General features: G+C 45.5%; 1 protein-coding gene across 2 annotated transcripts in view; it reads right to left on the reverse strand.

The window, feature by feature from the left end:
* The window catches only part of LOC118398411 (serine/threonine-protein kinase PAK 5), a 120,436-nt gene extending 106,004 nt beyond the window's left edge, over nucleotides 1-14,432 (reverse strand). Inside the window, exon 1 of one of the 2 annotated variants that reach the window (XM_035793709.2) lies at nucleotides 14,141-14,432. The gene's annotated coding sequence lies outside the window, so the exon portion shown is untranslated. The remainder of the gene's footprint in view (nucleotides 1-14,140) is intronic. The other variant, XM_035793713.2, reaches the window with a different exon arrangement.
* Nucleotides 14,433-16,442: the final 2,010 nt, after the last annotated feature.

Raw genomic sequence — 16,442 nt, forward strand, 5'->3', positions numbered from 1 at the left:
TCTACGTCTCACATAGACATGCTGTGGTAGCCATGCTGGTTAAGTCTGCCTGGAATTCTAAATAAATCACTGACAGTGTCACCAGCAACGCACCCCCAAACCATCACACCTCATCCTCCATGCTTCACGGTGGGAACCACACATACAGAGATCATCCGTTCGCCAACTCTGCGTCTCACAGAGACACGGCGGTTGGAACATAAATCTCAAATTTGAACTCATCAGACCAAAGGACAGATTTCCACCGGTCTAATATCCATTGCTCATGTTTCTTGGCCCAAGCAATTCTCTTATTCTTATTGGTGTCCTTTAGTAGTGGTTTCTTTGCAGCAATTCGACCATGAAGGCCTGATTCATGCAGTCTCCTCTGAACAGTTGATGTTGAGATGTGTCTGTTACTTGAACTCTGTGAAGCATTTATTTGGGCTGCAATCTAGCTCAAATTGACTCATGATCTGCAGCAGAGGTAACTCTGGGTCTTCCTTTCCTGTCAGTCCTCATGAGAGCCAGTTTCATCATAGCGCTTGATGGTTATTGGGAGCCGGCAGCTAGCAGTTTGTAGACCGGGGCAAGCTAAATAAAGAAAAGCCCTGTAATGAGTAGGTGTGTCCATACTTTTGCCTGGTACTGTAAGGGTTGAGATGATGTGTTTAAATCCCAGACAAAGCTACTAGCCAGCTTGTATTCCATTGAGCCCATTTCAGCCATTACCGAGGAGTGTTTGACAGGTCATTTCAAACAGTCCCGGGGAAAAGACGTCAGGCCCAAGCAAGAGTATGAACTTGTTGCTGGAGACAAATGAAAGCAATCGATTCAGCAAGATGTAAGTTGACAAGTTGATTTTGAACCCTTCAAACCCGGAAAATAAATGGCTCAATAAGGCAGATCCTCAGGTGGACGGGGCATGCGAGTTGCTAAATCCTCAGCAAGCGCTCGTCAAGGTTGACGTGGGAAGGATCTCTAGGATTGTCATGCTGTCTCCTGATATCAGGGTCTGTCTGCTAAAGCCTCTCTAATCTCTGTGTGCTGGTCTTTGTTAACAGTCGTTGTTTACAATCGCACGTCAGATGACATTTGAACAGCATCCCTGTTTTGCTGGTGATTGCATAATGATTACAGAAGAGAGTACTATCCATTCTATTCAGACTCGGAATTAAGACCCTGTTGAAAATAACAACAAAAAAAACATGTTAATCGTAGCATGCATGAATCAATGTATGTATCATTGTATAACTAACTATATCAAACCAGAAAGCCATCCATTCCATTCAGTATAATTAGCTTAGCACACTGAAGGCTATCTGGCTTGTGTCACGCTGACCAGATCGATTTTTAACTCATTTATAAAGTGGAATTCTAGACTCTTGCATATGTCGGCCGACACGTAGCCAATCAGCCTGTCATTTTGAGATGCTGCCAATGTTTGGGACGCTGACATGTACGCCTATAGTTATGAGATGCTGCCAATGTTTGGGACGCTGACATGTACGCCTATAGTTATGAGATGCTGCCAATGTTTGGGACGCTGACATGTACGCCTATAGTTATGAGATGCTGCCAATGTTTGGGACGCTGACATGTACGCCTATAGTTATGAGATGCTGCCAATGTTTGGGATGCTATTTTGAACAAATGTGTGGCTTTTCATGAAGCCTACTGTTTCTGCAACGTTAGCACCAACCAGATGTTTCCTAAGAGGATGAGTGCAGTGTGACAGGGGCTGTGGGGTTGTCAGTGAGGTCAGAGTAAGGGATATGGTTGGCTTTGAATACTACTGTCACAGCCTGGGTCATGTAAGGTCAGTAACCACTGGGCACATGCTGGTTGAATCAACATTGTTTCCACGTAATTTCAATGAAACGATGTTGAGCCAACGTGGAATAGATGTTGAATTAACGACTGTGCCCACTGCTTAGTAGTGTGTAGTCGGTTTGTCGCAAAGCCCGCATCCTCATTTGGACCATGTTGTAAAGATCTTCAGTCTCTTCAAGTATCTCTTCATGTCAAGAACAGGGAGAGAGAAACACAACTGAGCTGTAAGGACACAACAAATATTTAACTTCGCTGGCCTCAAATTGGATCTCAGATCAGTGTAAAATACAACACAAGACTTGATTGACCAGACAAGCCAACGATGTGCATGCTGCGTTATACACTGAGCGGAGAGTTTGAGACGTCTTTTCCTACAATGTTCTCTGTCATGGTATGGAGAGAGGAGGAGAGGATGGAGGAGGATGGAGGAGGAGGAGGAGAGGAGGAGGAGGAAGAAGAAGAGAAGGGGATGACTGAATGTTCTAGGGCACTGATGTCAACCTCCATCTCTCCAGAGAATTGCATGCTGCTTTTCAGTCCAACTCATTTACCCTACTTAATTGGCCGATTGGGCTATTTATTCCATTTCACCAATATACACCATTATTTGGGGATATTTCTTGGAACTAGTACAATGTGAAATGGAATATAAAATGTTTGTTCAAATGTATTGGCTTTGAGTTAAGCTGACTCTGTGATGGCATACAAGAGGTCACCCATGCCACACTTCTGTTCTCTAATTAACGAGTCACTTTAAATCTCCAAGATCGCAGGACATGTTTTGTTTTTATGCTGTTGTAAATGCTCATGGGGTTCCGCTTGTACAGACAGCTATGTGGGGGTCATAACACTTGAACTGGAATTGTTCTGATGTTACAGGCAATATTATATAAAACACCTGTTTGTCTTTAGAGCTTACTCTGCTATGTTCAGACAGGATACCATGTGTGAAACAGGTAGGCCTAGACAGGAAACAGGGTGCAAAACGGTACTGTGCATCGCAACAACCTGCATTTGTTATGCACGACCTTGGTGCATCTTGTAAAACCTTATCAGGAACTTCTATTCCGCAAGTAGGGCCTTACAACACAGTGCATATCAAACAACAACATCGCACTGTATTAAACTAGACTAGGTGATAATTCACTCAGTGTTAATGTATTCATTAGAAATCAATGGAGAAAGAGAGAGAGAGAGAGTTACAGAGCGAGAGAAAGAATGAGAGAGAATAAGAGAGACGTGTTCTGTGTGTGGCAAAGCAATGTCGCTATCATGGAACGCTAAATATCACAGCTATTCACCCAGGATGGTGTTTAGCGGCAGCAGATATAGCATGTCAAGTCGTCTATGGTACCATCTGCTTGCCTGGGGTAGATTAGGTATGGAGAGGAAAGGTAGAGAAGTCTCCCAGAGGTGAACAATAGAAACCTCTAATTACGCTGTAAGAATGCCCAGGCATATCTTACAATAGCCTTGTGCAGACCTCCTGGCATTTAGATGTGCATAAGGCTCGGCCTACGATCCTATAGGATCCCTAATCTACTGCTACGCGAGGAGTACGCTTGAAGTTAATTTAAAGAACAGACTTAAATGGGAAATGTATAATATGTATAATAAGGCCTTTATGACCAGAGTGTAGTCAAGATGTGCCTTGACTGTGTAGCTTTACACACTCTTGGTATTCTCTCAACCAGCTTCATGAGGTAGTCACCTGGAATGCTTCTCCAACAGTCGTGAAGGAGTTCCCACATTTGTTGGCTGCTTTTTTTCTCTCTGCGGTCCAACTCATCCCAAACCATCTCAATTGGGTTGAGGTTGGGTGATAGTGGAGGCCAGGTCATCTGATGCAGCACTCCATCACTCTCCCTCTTGGTCAGACAGCCCATACACAGCCTGGAGGTCTGTTTTGGGTCATTGTCCTGTTGAAAAACAAATGATAGTCCCACTAATCGCAAACTAGATGGGATGCCGTATCGCTACAGAAAGCTGTGGTAGCCATACTGGGTGTGCCTTGAATTCTAAATAAATCACAGACAATGTCACCAGCAAAGCACACCCACCCCATCACACCTCCTCCTCCATGATTCACAGTGGGAACCACACATGCAGAGATCATCCATTCACCTACTCTGCATCTCACAAAGACACGGCGGTTGGAACCAAAAATCACTAATTTGGACTCATCAGACCAAAGGACAGATTTCCACCGATCTACTGCCTATTGCTCGTGTTTCTTGGCCCAAGCAAGTCTCTTCTTATTATTGGTGTCCGTAGTAATGGTTTCCTTGCAGCAATTAGACCATGAAGGGCTGATTCATGCTGCCCCCTCTGAACAGTTGATGTTGAGATGTGTCTGTTGCTTGAACTCTGTGAAATATTTATTTGGACTGCAATCTGAGGTGCAGTTAATGGGCTGATTTCTGAGGCTGGTAACTCTAATGAACTTATCCTCTGCAGCAGATGTAACTCTGGGTATTCCTTTCCTGTGGCGGTCCTCATTAGAGCCAGTTTCATCATAGCGCTTGATGGGTTTTGAGACTACACTTGAAGAAACTTTCAAAGTTCTTGAAATGTTCCGGATTGACTGACCTTCATGTCTTAAAGTAATGATGGACTGCTGTTTCTATTAGCTTATTTGAGCTGTTCTTGCTTTAACATGGACTTGGTCTTTTACCAAATAGGGCTTCTGTACCTTCTGTATCCCACCCCTACCTTGTCACAACACAAATGATTGGCTCAAATGCATTAAGAAGGAAAGAAATTCCACAAATTGACTTTTAACAAGGCACACCTGTTAATTGAAATGCAATCCAAGTGACTACCTCATGAAGCTGGTTGAGAGAATGTCAAGAGTGTGCAAAGCTGTCATCAAGGCAAAGGGTGGCTACTTTGAAGAATCTAAAATCTGAAATATATTTTGATTTGTTTAACACTTTTTTGGTTACTACATGATTCCATATGTGTTATTTCATAGTTTTGATGTCTTCACTATTATTCTACAATGTATTAAATAAGTAAAAATAAAGAAAACAACTTGAATGAGTATGTGTGTCTAAACGTTTAACTGGTACTGTTTATACATATATACACACACAACATGACCAAAAGTATGTGGACACCTGCTCGTCAAACATCTCAACTCAAAATCATGGGCATTTAATATGGAGTCGGTCCCCCCTTTGCTGCTATAACAGGCTCCACTCTTCTGGGAAGGCTTTCCACTAAATGTTGGAATATTGATGCCGGGACTTGCTTCCATTCAGCCACAAGAGCATTAATGAGGTTGGGTACTGATGTTAGGTGATTAGGCCTGGCTCGCATCCGGTGTTCGAATGGGGGGGTCCCGATGTTTGGTGTATATATTAACCTCTTTCGTTAACGCTTTACTTGACACCACTAACATGTTATGACATGTCCATGTCCATGTCATAACAGCTGGCATAAATTGTCATAACCTGGAATAACCTGGAATAATATGGTCATAATCATGTCATGACCCATGTGCTTACACTGGGAAGAAGCATTATGACAACATAGTCAAATAAGCCAGGCCTATCATCTACATGTCCTTATGTCAGTCATCAGTCAACAAAGGGTGTCTTGTTCTGCTCCTGAAATCTGCTCCTGCATTCATCCCAGTCATCAGCAACAGAGCACTGGGGTAGGTGCATGTCTGACCTCAATTTGTGTGCAATTACAATGACAATTGAATAGGGTCAGTTTCTGAAAATGCTATATAACATAAACATACTGTGGACAAGTCGGCTATGGTGTAATAATGGAATGTTTTACCTTGTGTGGTAGGTTTTGTGGGTTTTGACACTCTTATGTCATAACGGGTGTAAATATATGTGTTATGACCATATTATGACAGATTATGACAAGTTATGTCGGCTGTTATGACATGGTTATGACTCTGGGTGTCAAGTAAAGTGTTAGCTATTTTTTGGGGGGGGGGGGGGACTCAGTCGGGGCCTCAACTTACTATTGAGAGTTAGAATAGTAGAATACACTAGGTGCAATTTCGACGTTTGTTAGTGTATCAGCAGTTCTTCTTATGTCAGTCACTGATAGTCACTCAATTAGCCCTATCAGCTAACTATTTTTAGATGTCATAAGTCATTACAAAATGTGTAGAATTGTAGGAAATTAGCTTTAAATCAGAAAAAAAATCTCTCTGCCCCATGGCAAAATGAGTAGAATTGCATTTTATTTTATTTTTATTTTTTATTTCACCTTTATTTAACCAGGTAGGCTAGTTGAGAACAAGTTCTCATTTGCAACTGCGACCTGGCCAAGATAAAGCATAGCAGTGTGAACAGACAACACAGAGTTACACATGGAGTAAACAATTAGCAAGTCAATAACACAGTAGAAAAAATGGGCAGTCTATATACAATGTGTGCAAAAGGCATGAGGAGGTAGGCGAATAATACAATTTTGCAGATTAACACTGGAGTGATAAATGATCAGATGGGCATGTACAGGTAGAGATATTGGTGTGCAAAAGAGCAGAAAAGTAAATAAATAAAAACAGTATAAAAACAGTATGGGAATGAGGTAGGTGAAAAGGGTGAGCTATTTACCTATAGACTATGTACAGCTGCAGCGATCGGTTAGCTGCTCGGATAGCTGATGTTTGAAGTTGGTGAGGGAGATAAAAAGTCTCCAACTTCAGCGATTTTTGCAATTCGTTCCAATCACAGGCAGCAGAGTACTGGAACGAAAGGCATGAAATGTTTTGTAAAATTGCAGCATTTTCTCTCCGCACCATCGCAAAATGTACTGTGATTTTTTAAAAATTAATATGGTCAAAAATAAACAAAAATAGATTCTTAGCAAAGAGTAATTTCTTAAGCAATAATTTTGCTAGGACTGTCTGGGAGTGGTCTGAATGGAGAGGGGACTACTGATAATGGGCTGTTATTGGCAGAGAGGTTTGGAACTCTCTTTCTTTGTCTATTAACAAATTTACCGCATGGTGATGTCACAATGGAAGGCCAAAACTCCAGCCCACCAAAACAGGCTGAAATTTCAGGCGACCTTTTCAAACAGCTCTTACACTAAAATGTCATTATAATAATGTTCACAATTTCATAGTATTTTTCCAAAGTCATAGTATGGAAATATATATAAAACACAATAAAATCACGTTTTTGATTGCACTGGGCCCTTAAAACTGCAAAATGTCCCATGGCAAGATTTGCAGACTTACAGGAAATTAACTTTAAAACTAAACATTTTCTCTCCACTTTCAATAATGTTTTTCCATGAGATGGGGGGGCCCCCCAACCAAATCTCACATAGGGCCCCCAAAAGGCCTGCTGGCTTGTGTGATAAGTAACCTTGCCTGAGACTTGTGTTAGCTCCCAGAGATAATAGGTTAACATGGTCTTGAATGTTGCATAGTAAAACAACCTGCATTGCACACCATATATAATCATTTCAGTTTCATCTCTGTTTTACCTTTAGATTTGGGCCTAAACTTTAGAGCCCCATTCAGACTAATGGAACACAGACCAAGACCCATATTTACAAAGTATTGAGTGCTGATCTAGGTTCAGCTCCCCTCTTTTTCATTATGATTTAAAAGGCTAAACTGATCCTAGATCAGCACCCCTAGTCCTACGCTTTGTGAATACTGGCCTGGGTGTTTTTTAAAACCCTGAATGGCTTTCCCAACAGGTGTTCTTACTCTAGATTTAAAAGGTGTTTTGATTGATGAAAACACGAGGCAGCGGTCAGTTTTGTGCTTCATTGGATTTCCTATGTAACTGCTATGGAGTACTGCAGAGGCCAGACACAACATCCAGACCAATTGTCTTTTTAAACCTGCCCCTCCTAAACGGCTATCGCTTTAATAGCGATTACACTGGAATTACGCTCACACTTACTCACTCGCACGTTACCAGACGATTTAGTGATTGAGTAGACTTGGGTGAGGCCGACACCACACATACAAACACATGTACACGCAAACACTCTCTCTCTCTCTCTCTCTCTCTCTCTCTCTCTCTCTCTCTCTCTCTCTCTCACAAGCACGCACGCACACACGCACACACAGTCACACACACACATACACACACACACACTCTGAAACAGTAATTCCCTAGGACAGGGAGTGAGTGGCAGAGCAGTAATGCCAGTTCAGGGCAGCAGCATAGCCTGAGGGCCTCCCTTGGTATTCAGGCTCCAATAGCCCTCTCATCACTGCCCTCTGATGCTAAGCCCCCAACGCCCAGCCCACTGGCACGCACACACACACACACACACACTCACACACACACACACTTGCTCTTTTTCTCTCCAGCTTTTATCTTCTCTCAAAGACATAAACACACACACTTCCCCTCATCAGTGCACTCTGATCCCAATACAACCCCCACCGACTGAATCATTGGAGCTACAAAGACAGTAGTCTTCTCTGCCACAAATACAGTAGTGTTGAATCAAAGTAGATTGCACAGATATAGGATCAGTTTACCCTCTCCCAATTATAATCTTACCCGGGGGGGGGGTGACTGTAAATTGATGTCTAGAGGGAGAGGGAATAACTAGGTTACTGTTGAGTGGAGCTCTCCTCCGGCTGGCTGGCTGGCTGGCTGGGTAGAGGGACAGACATGGTCCAACCCCACGTGACATTTGCATTGCTACAGCCCCCTGAGTCATGCAGAACACACACACACACCGAGTCATGGCACACACACCGCGTCATACTACACACCCACACACCGAATCATGCCATACACCCACACCCACACACCGAGTCATGACACAAACACATACCAAGTCATGACACACACACACACACACACACACACACACACACACACACACACACACACACACACACACACACACACACACACACACACACACACACACACACACACACACACACACACACACACACACAGAGGGCCATGCTAAAAAAGCACAAGCACAGTGAAACACAGATATGCAAATCTGTGACCTATGAAGACATGACTGTCGCACTCACTCTGTCCTCTCTCACCAGACAGGCCTCTCTGCTCATCTTCTCATCCTTCTGTCCTCCTCCTCGGTGTTACCCTTGTCTCCTCTCTTCTTCCTCTCTCTCCCGCTCATTTCTGCCTCCTCCCCTCTATCTGGGTCTAGTTCATTTACATGCACCTCCAATCTTTCCCTCCATCATCAGAATCGATCTCTGTCTCCCAGACACACTGGGTTCAAACTTCCAGTCTTACAGAGGCGTACACACACACACACACACACACACACACACACACACACGCACACACACGCACACACCCACACGCACACACACACACACACACACACACACACACACACACACACACACACACACACACACACACACACACACACACACACACATACACACGCACACACACACACGCACACACACACACACACACACACACATACACATACACACAGAAAATTAACCATTCAAAAAATATTCCCACGATTACTACATGTGAAACAACACTGTAATCTCCCCTCCTCCTGTATCAACAGTGATAAAGATGCTACAGACATACAAAGTCATTGTGAAAGAAGCAACTGGATGAGTGGTCTTTCACAACGTGAAGTCCATGAATATTTCAGAGACACATCCTTAAGGCATGCATACACCATGATAGCCTAGTATAGCCACAGGCCAAATATAGCAATTCATGTGTATTCATTTTCCAAGCCCCTATACTACCACTGCAAGACACACATAAACAGGTCTATACTACCGGCCTATGCCTACTCTACTGTAGTATTAGAGTCTAATATTAGTGGAATGAGTGTTCTGATAACTTCAAAGGTTATTATTAGGGCTACTGCATGCAGAGCACCCTCTAGCTTTGATCATTATGCAAAGCTGTTGTGCTCGCTGCTGAATACATTAGCGACCGGATAACCAGCGACTGTGGGTGTGTTTGTGTGTACGTTATTTTACACTACATGGCCAAAAGTGCTTATCGAACATCCCATTTCAAAATCATGGGCATTAATATGGAATTGCTGCTATAACAGCCTCTGCTCTTCTGGGAAGGCCTTCCACTAGATGTTGGAACATTGCTGTGGGCTCTGATGTTGGACAATTATGCCTGGCTCGCAGTCGGCGTTGCAATTCATCCCAAAAGTGTTTGATGGGGTTGAAGTCAGGGCTCTGTGCAGGCCAGTCAAGTTCTTCCACACCGATCTCGACAAACCATTTCTGCCCTCGCTTTGTGCACGCGGGCGTTGTCATGCTGAAACAGAAAAGGGCCTTCCCCAAACTGTTGCCACAAAGTTGGAAGCACAGAATCGTCTAGAATATCATTGTATGCTGTAGCGTTAAGATTTCCCTTTACTGGAACAAAGGGGCCTAGCTCTCCTGGAATCCAATAAACCAAGATTTGTCCAACGGACTGCAAGATGGTGAAGTGGGATTCATCACTCCAGAGAACGTGTTACCACTGCTCCAGAGTCCAATGACACTCCAGCCGACGCTTGGCATTGCGCATGGTGATCTTAGGCTTGTGAGCGGCTGCTCAGCCATGGAAACCCGTTTCATGAAGCTCCCAATGAACAGTTCTTGACCCGACGTTGCTTCCAGAGGCCCTTTGGAACTCGGTAGTGAGAGTTGCAACCAAAGAAGGACCATTTTTGCGCGTTAATGTGCTTCAGCAGTCGACGGCCCTGTTCTGTGAGCTTATGTGGCCTACCACTTCGCGGCTGAGCCGTTGTTGCTCCTAGACATTTCCACTTCACAATAACAGCGCTTACTGTTGACCGAGCAGCTCTAGCAGGGCAGAAATGTGATGAACTTACTTGTTGTAAAGGTGGCCTCCTATGATAGTGGCACGTTGAAAGTCACTGAGCGCTTCAGTAAGGCAATTATTTTATTTATTTATTTTTGTGTTTTACTCCCTCTTGTCTCATCGCTGCAGCTCCCCAATGGGCTCGGGAGAGGTGAAGGTCGAGTCATGCTTTCTCCGAAACATGACCCGCCAAACCGCGCTTATTAACCCCCGTCTGCTTAACCTGTAAGCCAGCCTCACCAATGTGTCGGAGGAAACACCATTCAACTGATGACCGAAGTCAGCCTGCAGGCACCCGGCCCTCCATAAAGAGTCGCTTCAGCGCCCTCCCCTCCCCTCCCCTAACCCGGACGCCGCGGGGCCAACTTTGCGCCGTCTTATGGGACTCCCCGTCACGGCCGGTTGTGACACAGCCTGGGATCGAACCCAGGTCTGTAGCGATGCAGTGCTTTAGACCGCTGCGCCACTCGGGAGGCCCTCAGTAAGACCATTCTACTGCCAATGTTTGTCTATGGGGATTTTGCATGGCTGTGTGCTCGATTTTACACACCTGTCAGCAATGGGTGTGGCAGAAATAGCCGAATCCACTAACTTGAAGGGTTGTCAACATATTTTTGTATATATAGCGCGAGTGGCCTAGCCTGGGGGTCTCTGCTCCAGCTCATCTGTAGGTGAAAGAAACGCACATCTGTTCAGGCAAGGTGCTGGCTAGCGGAGTAGAACACCTGTTTAGACGAGGTGTTGTCTAGCGGAGTAGAACACCTGTTTAGGTGAGGTGCTGGCTAGCGGAGTAGAACACCTGTTTAGGTGAGGTGCTGGCTAGCGGAGTAGAACACCTGTTTAGACGAGGTGTTGTCTAGCGGAGTAGAACAGCTGTTTAGGCGAGGTGCTGGCTAGCGGAGTAGAACACCTGTTTAGGAGAGGTGCTGGCTAGCGGAGTAGAACACCTGTTTAGGAGAGAGTGCTGGCTAGCGGAGTAGAACACCTGTTTAGGTGAGGTGCTGTCTAGCGGAGTAGAACACCTGTTTAGGAGAGGTGCTGGCTAGCGGAGTAGAACACCTGTTTAGGTGAGGTGCTGGCTAGCGGAGTAGAACACCTGTTCAGGCGAGGTGCTGTCTAGCGGAGTAGAACACCTGTTCAGGCGAGGTGCTGGCTAGCGGAGTAGAACACCTGTTCCGGCGAGGTGCTGGCTAGCGGAGTAGAACACCTGTTCAGGCGAGGTGCTGTCTAGCGGAGTAGAACACCTGTTTCGGCGAGGTGCTGTCTAGCGGAGTAGAACACCTGTTCAGGCGAGGTGCTGGCTAGCGGAGTAGAACACCTGTTTCTGCTGTCTAGCGGAGTAGAACACCTGTTCAGGCGAGGTGCTGGCTAGCGGAGTAGAACACCTGTTTCAGGCGAGGTGCTGGCTAGCGGAGTAGAACACCTGTTCAGGCGAGGTGCTGTCTAGCGGAGTAGAACACCTGTTTAGGTGAGGTGCTGGCTAGCGGAGTAGAACACCTGTTTAGGTGAGGTGCTGTCTAGCGGAGTAGAACACCTGTTTAGGCGAGGTGCTGGCTAGCGGAGTAGAACACCTGTTTAGGTGAGGTGCTGGCTAGCGGAGTAGAACACCTGTTTAGACGAGGTGTTGTCTAGCGGAGTAGAACAGCTGTTTAGGCGAGGTGCTGGCTAGCGGAGTAGAACACCTGTTTAGGAGAGGTGTTGTCTAGCGGAGTAGAACACCTGTTTAGGCGAGGTGCTGGCAAGCGGAGTAGAACACCTGTTCAGGCGAGGTGTTGTCTAGCGGAGTAGAACACCTGTTTAGGCGAGGTGCTGGCAAGCGGAGTAGAACACCTGTTTAGGTGAGGTGCTGGCTAGCGGAGTAGAACACCTGTTTAGGTGAGTTGCTGGCTAGCGGAGTAGAACACCTGTTTAGGTGAGGTGCTGGCAAGCGGAGTAGAACACCTGTTTAGGTGAGGTGCTGTCTAGCGGAGTAGAACACCTGTTTAGGCGAGGTGCTGGCAAGCGGAGTAGAACACCTGTTTAGGCGAGGTGCTGGCAAGCGGAGTAGAACACCTGTTTAGGCGAGGTGCTGGCTAGCGGAGTAGAACACCTGTTTAGGTGAGGTGCTGGCAAGCGGAGTAGAACACCTGTTTAGGCGAGGTGCTGGCTAGCGGAGTAGAACACCTGTTCAGGCGAGGTGCTGGCAAGCGGAGTAGAACACCTGTTTAGGTGAGGTGCTGGCTAGCGGAGCACCTGTTCAGGCGAGGTGCTGGCTAGCGGAGTAGAACACCTGTTTAGGCGAGGTGCTGGCTAGCGGAGTAGAACACCTGTTCAGGCGAGGTGCTGGCAAGCGGAGTAGAACACCTGTTCAGGCGAGGTGCTGGCTAATGGAGTAGAACACCTGTTTAGGTGAGGTGCTGGCTAGCGGAGTAGAACACTTGAAAAATAAAGGAGAGCCGCACACTCTAGGAGCTCAGATGCCTCTGCCCCGGGTTGCCATAGGGATCCTTGTCTGAGTGTTGGGGACAGTTGGACAGGGACAGGGATGGGTACAGAGAGAGAGAATGGTGCCACTGTAGTAGTAGTGTTATTGAATCAAGGCCTTCTCCTGAAGATGAGGCACATGACATCAGTTTAAAACAGTCACACCAAAATAGCTGCATGAACACAAACATATCTACACACTAAAACTGGTCAAATATATAAAAATGACTATTACAATGTAATTACATTATTATTATTATTATTATTATTATTATTATTATTATTATTATTTAGGCCTACCTGTCATTGATTTGAAACATTACTATGTGCCAATGACACTCAAGAGGAATAGGCTACATTCGGTTCCTATGTAAATTAGCCTTCTATCCAGTTCTTTATAGCAGGATTAGGCTAAGAGCTAGACCCCAGCAGCATACCACTTTTAATTCTCCCTCCAATCACCTTCTAATCCTGGAGAAACATTGAACTCACCATCTGTTCAACCAAACCGCCTACTGTAGCCTGCTGTACTCTCATCTCCGTCACCACAATCATCATACATAGCCTACACGGTCCGTCGGGTGAAATGACATCCTTAATGGCACAAAGGATCATGTCAAACACTGCTTGTGAATATGACCCCCTGGCAACAAACACACATCCGCGTTCTTTAAGACTCCATTGATTGAATGCTTCACCACAAATGCAGCCACTGACCATTTAGGCTACACAATGCAGACAGCATTTCGCAGCGAGGTGCGCACCTCGTTTCAACACCAAGGACAGCGGTTGTAGCACGTATTCAACCCCACAGACTGTAGCCATGATACAGTAACCTTCGCTCGCTCCCAACGACATATGTAGACTATTCCCGACTGGCTTGTAGAGATGAACAAACGGATATCAGTGCCCGTGGTGTTGAACTGTAGAACTATCAGCCTAGGTTACTAACTGGGAGGGACGGAGCTAACCCTTATTTCGCTATTTAAGAAAGCGGTTTTCTGCATGACATATTTCACAAAATGGCACATCGCAGAGCGCTTCGCGAATACTAGAACTGCACCTACCTGCTGTCTTGAGGTTGACCCGCTCACATGTCCCGCCGCTGTATTTGGTCTAGTTATTAGGATTATTGTGGTGGGTACCGTTATGTGGCTGTCAGCGCCATGTTAATGTCTCTCGGTGGTGCTACTGAGCTGCGCCGTACGATACGGTATGGAGCAACCGCTGTGTGCAGGCTTACATCCGGGGTGTTGTGGAGAGGAGAGGAGTGGGGCTTGGAGCGATCGTCAGAAATTAGAGCACCTGTATTTCTAGAGTGGCCCGCGGTCGGACGTTGGAAGAGGATTCGGCCGGGAAATATTAGAGGGGTAGTACAAATTCAATTTAAAATTAAATAATGTAGCCTGGGTTATTATTTCGTTTTCAGTGTAACAGTAAGACGTGGTCGCAGTATAGTCAATGCAACGCCCTCTTTAACATCTGAGATGATTGAATGACAGTGAAGGGCTGTAGGTGAAACGTGCAGGCAGCAACAGTGACACATATTATTATAGGCCTATGGGCTAATGAAGCCGACGTGTTTGTATGTTTATTTATTGAGAGCTATAATCGGTAACATGACGATGCCACGTTGCAGCTGTTCATGGCATTCACGTGCAGTTCCAAAAGAAGACTTCTATGAGAAATAGGCTAAAATGGGAATAAGCGACAGCCAGTGAGAGGAATAATCCAAATGTGCAACATCACGGAAAATAAAATGACCATCAATGACGTATACAGGTTTGAGTGTGAACAGTGACGACACTAATGGCGTTTTGCTGTGATGTGGCGCGGCTGGCAACGTGCACGCTCGCGCATCACTGGGGCAACGGCAGTGATGTTCACGGAGTTGGCTTTACGTCGAGTTGTTATACATCTGAGGATGAGCACAAAACAATGCAGCACATTGATCTGATATAAACCCCGGTTTAATATGAGGACTGGATTAAATACTTCTTATGTCCAGATAGTATGACGATAGGGACTTTGAAAGTCGTCAACAGTGGTCATATTATAGTCTGTTTACAACTCGACTTGTTATCATACTATCAGTGAGGTGGAGGGATTGATTAGTAGTCCAGATAGGCAGTGCTTAACCGGACTGATAATTGGGCATTATATAATATATATTGATCATATTCTAACTGTGGGACTCAGAAAACTGAACAAGACCTCTGCTACTGTAAAGTGTGACATCCCTGCTAGTTGACAGTGTCAGGCCCCACATTGATCTCAGCCTGTGTTGGCATGCAGTTAGGGGCTGTCCCAGTGTCTGAGGAGACAAGTTCAGGCCACCCACTTTGGAGGCACCTCAGGCCTTTGACTGGGGGGGGGGGGGCATCATCCAGACAGCATCATCCTCCCACTTTCCTCCCTGTCCTACTCTCCCTCCTTTCGCTCTTCTCCTGCCCACCCCTCCTCATCCTCTCCACAGCTCTCTCTCAGGGAATGTGAGCCCCTGTCCGTGTACAGTGTCCACCACTCAACCACGTCATCCTTCCTGACTCTAGCTCAGGCCTATGTCCGGCAGTGGCTAGCACACTTGGTATGGCTCTTCAGCATCACCCTAAAATGGCTGCAAAGGAAACCATGTCTATTGGCTGGGAGAGGAGAGGGAATCCCCACAACAGAGGACATGGCAAGTAAAACAGTGCTAGTAAAATAACCTCAAATACACTGGCAGGGGAGGACTGGGACCATTTCAAGGCCCCCATTATTAGCCAGATAAATATCATTTTGAGCAAAGAAACAAACAAGTTAGACAGGCCCACGAAGCCTACACTGTATAGCATACAGTATAGGCTTACCAGTGTGCTGGAGATCATTTTTCTAATATTGAGGGGTTGTCCCACCATGCACCTGGGACTTCATATGGTGTGCGAACTGCAAAGAACCCTCTTTTCAATCTTATTAAGTAATGCCTAGATCTGAGCCTTTCAGTAACTTCTACCAGGAATCACTGAGGCCACATACCACATGATTGGTGGCTGTTGACATTCAGGTTGAACACGTAAGAATGCACAGGTGACTGACTATATCAACTGTGTCAGATTGTGATTGCAACATGCCTGAGGCCATTATGCTCTATTAGCTACCATTGACATGTACTGTTCTTTCTCTCTTAAGCCTCTTTATTGACTTATGTCCCTTTGAATGAAAGGACAACTTTGAAACTAACTTCTACTGTTGAAAGAACCTGTATTGCCCTTCCAGGGATATAGTATATATAGTACCAGTCAAAGGTTTGGAGACACCTACACATTCATGGGTTTTTCTTTATTTTTACTATTTTCTACATTGTAGAATAATAATGAAGACATCAAAACT

Source organism: Oncorhynchus keta, chromosome 19 (assembly GCF_023373465.1).
Source record: "Oncorhynchus keta strain PuntledgeMale-10-30-2019 chromosome 19, Oket_V2, whole genome shotgun sequence".
In the NCBI taxonomy this organism is placed as follows: domain Eukaryota; kingdom Metazoa; phylum Chordata; class Actinopteri; order Salmoniformes; family Salmonidae; genus Oncorhynchus; species Oncorhynchus keta.